Genomic DNA, 5,198 nt, shown 5'->3' with positions numbered 1-5,198 from the left:
TGCCTGAAGATAGTGCACGAGATCCTGAGTGACCTGCAGCTTGGGGATTTTGTCATTAAGGTGAGGCCAGAGCTGGGTCCTCAGACAGGTTTCTTTGTGCCACAGTAGGAAGCAGTGGCTCCTGTTCGTGGTTTTACACAACAGCACCTGTTTCTACTCTAATGCACGCTGAGGCGTGTGGTTCAGATGCAGTCATCATCTTGCCTCTCTGCCTTCTCATGGTGTCTGTACTAAAGGGCTGGAGTTCATCTCAGGGTCACCTACAGATGGGAATTCAGGTAGGTTTCCTGAGGCCATAGTTGGCAGAGTTCTTTCTCATCAACCACGGTCCCCTACAAAACGCCCAGCAGCAAAGTAACAAGATGACTGTCACGTTCACTGCCTGCAGTGAAATACAGGCTCTGGCCCAGGACTCCTGCACTTGTCCCAGCTATTAATGCCCCTTAGTGTGCGTGCACTGTGTAGTTTGCAAACTCTTGCCTTCCCACCGACTCCTTTCCAGGGCTGAGCTCGTAGCGCACTTCAGAACACCTCTGCTACCTTGGTGTGTCTTCAGATGGTGCTGGATGTGCGGTTCAGACAGGATGGGAAGGGTGTAGGAGAGTAGTGGGTAGGAGGGTCTGATGTGCAGGAGGTTGGTGGGATGTCTGCAAAGGCCCCAGAGTCGTGGTGTGGCTGGGCTGTGCAGGGGAGGTGAGTGGTGTGGGCTGGGTGCTGCACTCCCTGGGGTACCCGCCCCTGAACCAGTCCGGGATGAGCTGAAGCACTGTGCATAGGAGCTGCCTCTCCAGATCAAGTCCAGTTAGTTTGTGTTTAGCCAGTGGTATGAGCAAATCTATTTGAGGACGAGCAGGCATCTGCAATGGGGAACAGCAGAATAACCTGCCTGTGGTGGAGAGAGCTCCGTGACTTCTATGAGGGTTGATACCAATGCTGGAGGGTTACAACCTCCTGAGCAGTCTTTGTTTCTGTCTAATTTAACTGTAGATGCTCTCACTACCCATGGAATTTTGAATTCAGCTAAGCCTTTGGCCTCAATTACCTTCTCTTACAGAACGTAATTAAACCATGGAATTGACTTCACTATCAAAAGAAGTAAAAGAAAAGAAAATCCCCTAGTAAGGTTTTAACATAACCAGATGTCCCTTTGTTCTTGTACTGAGAGTGCAGTGTAACACTAAATTCATCTCCTCAGTCTGCGGTCTGTTCCCGAGCTGTTTTTATGTATCCACATGTGAGATGATTCATAGGTATTGGTTTAATGTGGCAACGTTTTGGTAGAAAGGGTGCTACAAGAAGAGATGTGGAGATGTGCTGAAGGAGGAAGATGCAGCCTGTGGAGACGAGCCTGCACCAGAGCGGGATGTCTGGCAGGAACTGTGGCCCTGCGGGAGGCCCATGCTAGAGCAGTCTGTTCTGAAGAACTGTGGGAAGCCCACGTGTGGGAAGAGACGAAGTGTTACGGACTGATCACAACCCCCATTCTCTATCCCTGTGTGCTGCTCATGGGGGTGGTGGTGGGAGGTAGAAAAGTAAGGAGTGAAGCTGAGCCTGGGAAGAAGGAGGGGTGGAAGAAAGGTGGTTCTAGTTTTGTTTTTGTTCCCCTCTATCATGTTCAGTTTTTAACTGGGAATAAATTACATTAACCTTCCCCAAGAAATGCCTGCTTTGCCCTTGACAGTAATTGTCTCGACCTTTTGTCTCAACCCACAAGCTTTTCCATCTTATTTTCTCCCCACTGTCCTGTGGAGCGGGGACAGTGAGAGCAGCTTGGCGGGCACCTGGTGGCCAGCCGAAGTCAGCTCACTACAGTGCCATTGGTTTTCCTCTTGTTGATTGTTGGTGTCTGTGGCTCTGGAAGGAGAGTGCAGTGGCTCTCCCCAGGCTTGGAAGGACCCAGTTGTGCAGGCTGGCCTGCTCTTGGGGTGAGAGGCAGCTTAGCTCCCCAGGAAAGGGGAAGAGACAGAAATTACCCAGAAACTGTAAAGTGAGAGAAAGAAAAAAAAAATGGCAGCCTCCCTCTAGGCGTGCTTATTTCAGGTGGACTGTACTATGGTTCTTCCACCATCCTCTTTGCCATTCTAGCTGAGTCTGGCTCACCATGTTCTTGCCAGGCTCAATTTCTCTCCTTCCCTCTGTCAGTTCCTAATCTATAACAAAATTTTACCCCCTTCTGACTGTGGCTTCTTGAGTGTCTAGAGAGGCATGTTGGCAGAGGCTTTTGAAAATGCAGATAGCTGTCTTTTTTTTTTTCACCACAGATTTGCAATGGGAAATAGCTTGCACATCAGAACACCAGAGCGTCTGGGGCCCATGTTTCCCATGCGGTTAGGGTGACTGCTAGATTCTCTCATTTGTGCTTAAAACTAGAGAGGAGAGAAACTGATCTGAAGCATCAGCTTGAGCTCATAGTAAATGACTTTTTCCTTCTCTCCCAGGTCAACGATCGGCGCATCCTTGATGGGATGTTTGCAGTTTGTGGTGTCCCGGACAGCAAGTTCCGAACAATCTGCTCCAGTGTTGACAAACTGGATAAGGTATGGACTGGAGCTCTGGGCTTCTGGAGTTCCTGTGAGTCTCTGTCCAGGTCTATGAGAACTGTCTGGAAAGTGCTGATAAACATCAAGTTACCCACGTGAGCGCCTTCACCCTGTGCATTGAGAGGGAAGGGAGGCACACCAGGCATGTCAGTCACATAGCGAAACTGGATTCTGCACTTCTTCCTCTAGCATCCCACAGGGTCCTGAGAAATGGAAAAGAAGGGAGGGAAAATAGCTCTTCATATGGGAGGTTCAACATCCCAAATTTTAGCTTTCTTAAGCTGCTACTGCTTATGAATCTAGGTCATGAAAACCTGCCCCTAGACTAGTCCAGGGCATTCAAAAGACTTTTCAAATGCAGCAGGTTCAGTTCTGGTAGTGTGAGTGAGGAATCACAGTTGTTTCCTGGAACCTTTGCTAAAATTTCACATCTCAGTAGCAAGGCAAAAAAAATAAAATGACATAAAGGGAAAATCTCTGCTGCTCTCAGGAGTAGAGAATTGCAATCATAAGTGGTGGATGTATAAGGCAGTGAGCTTACAGGTGACAAGGCAAATGGACACCCTAGGTGGCAATGCTGCTGAAGTTGTCTTGTTGTCCAGTTGTTTCATTGTGCTACCTGCAAGCTTGTGCTGTTCTTGGTTGGTAACGTGATGTCTAGCATCCCTGCTGAGAGCACAGAGCCTGCATCACACACACACTGCTGGCCGTGCTGTGCATGAGCAGGGTGTCACTGCACAGCATGCGTCTCCAGATGTTTTGAGGACCCTCAGGAGATAATCCCAAGTAGCTGCATCAGAGATTCAGCAAAGGGAAGTGAGGCGGACCTGTGTGGGTGAGGTTTCCATGTTCACCTGGAGGTAGAGATCTGAGGTAGAGGAAAGTGCTTGGAGTGAGAAGGAATGGGAAACTAGAAACACAGAGCTGTAAAATAACACCAGCAGCACTTTTCCTGCCTCCTGCGCAGGGCAAGTGTGGTCAGTTTGGTACTGCTCTGTATTGTATGTGTCCCCACAGCATGTCTTCACACTCATCTGTTGCTATCATCAGTGTAAGAAGGTTATTGCTAGGAACAGGGCTCCAGGGTTGGCCAGGAACGCACAGCATCCTAGCAGGGTGCACACAGTCACAAGGAGAACGTTGCTCAGTGCCATAATCTCTCTTGCCAGTGCTGTGAGACTGTAGTAGCTCATCCCACATCTACTGGGCACTTCGTTCACACTTGTACTGGTTTGGACTTGTAGGATGGATTTGGTTTTTTTGAACGTGCTGTATGTGGACAGCTCTATCTTACTCCAGTTTGGCGTGATGCAGAACAGCCCTCTCTTTGTACAGCTGTTCCTGTAAGGGACAAGGCAGGCAGTAGGTACAACCTGTAGGTTTGTGCTCACCAAGCTGCCTCAAAAGCACTGACTGTTGTGTTGGTCTCTAAGGGATTCAGGCCCTTATGTGGACTTCTGGGAGGAGGGAAAGGTGCCAGCGTAGGAAGAACTCTTTATCTGCAGCCAATCGTCATCACTATAGGCCCTGGTCAGGTACAAGAATGCTGGACAGATCGGTCTATAAATGTGTGTACAGTCCTCCACTAAAAGCTAACGAAGAGGAACCTTAAAATGAAGTGCCATCTATAGACTCAGTTTTCTTGGCTTGGGATCCCAGTCAGAATTTCAAGGGGAATTTCAGTGTCATCAGGGACATGTGGGACACAGTTTGTGGGCTGATTGCTTAAAGGAGTGCTTATAGCCTTCCTGTGCAATCCTGTTAAACAGTGACCTGGTGTCTCATCTTGTACGTTCACATTGCTTTGCTCAAGGATGAACAAATCCTTTGGAAGCCTTATCTAATGATTGATTTGAAACCAGGTAGAGGAGGCTGTAGTCAAAGTGCTGTTAGCAGTGAGATGTACTGCAGAGGCATGACCGAAGTGTAGTTTTGGGGGCTGTGTATGCATGGAAGAGCAGCAGGAAGGGAGGACTGGGCTTTTCTGGGATGGCATAATTTCCTTTTTATTGTACTGAAAGGCTGTGTTTTAACTTAGTGCAGCTGGATGCTACCATGGCTCTGTTTCTTTGACCCCCTTGCTTGGTGGGAAAGCTGTTGTTTATCCTGCTTACATTGGGCTCCTGTATCATCCAGCCATCTCCTCACAACTTCCCAGTGGTGGGCATGGCCTGCAACGCTTCCTTAACTGGTGTATATGATTGTACCTAACCATGGAAACCACAGCAGCAAAACATCGCTCAGACTCAGTACAAATGTCTAATTCTGGCCAGATATCTAAACAAAAACATTTCTCCTGGGGCTGTCAGGATTTTGGGCAGCTTTGGTGGCTGCAGGGTTAGGATACAAAGGGACTATGCAGAGGTACAAGAAGTGTAGTTAGAGGCATGCCCCAAGAGCATTTGATTTGCTGCTCTTCTCATGCACCTTTTAACCATCCTGATGGAGTTCTGCAGTGTAAAGATGTGTGAGGGCTGATGTCTCTTCGCTTGTATGGGGCAGTATTACCAGAGACATTCCTCAGGAGAGACTATATCCCTGGGGCGGTGGCTCATGTTCTTCTCACCCCTCACAGGTGCCCTGGGAAGATGTGAAGAATGAGATGGTAGGAGAGAAGGAGCTCTCTCCTGAGGCTGCGGATCGCATTGGGGAGTACGT

The 5,198-nt window shown here is 48.7% G+C and overlaps 1 long non-coding RNA gene across 1 annotated transcript; it reads left to right on the top strand.

Annotated features, from left to right (window-relative positions):
* On the top strand, window positions 1-5,198 carry LOC118159693. The gene is made up of 3 exons (XR_004747207.1): window positions 1-60; window positions 2,439-2,537; window positions 5,116-5,198. It is a non-coding gene; the product is annotated as an uncharacterized LOC118159693 (long non-coding RNA).

The sequence above is a fragment of the Oxyura jamaicensis genome, unplaced genomic scaffold (genome assembly GCF_011077185.1).
Source record: "Oxyura jamaicensis isolate SHBP4307 breed ruddy duck unplaced genomic scaffold, BPBGC_Ojam_1.0 oxyUn_random_OJ71657, whole genome shotgun sequence".
NCBI classification, from domain to species: domain Eukaryota; kingdom Metazoa; phylum Chordata; class Aves; order Anseriformes; family Anatidae; genus Oxyura; species Oxyura jamaicensis.
The sequence above is the reverse complement of the archived record's forward strand: the minus strand, read 5'-3'. Positions and strand labels throughout refer to the sequence as shown.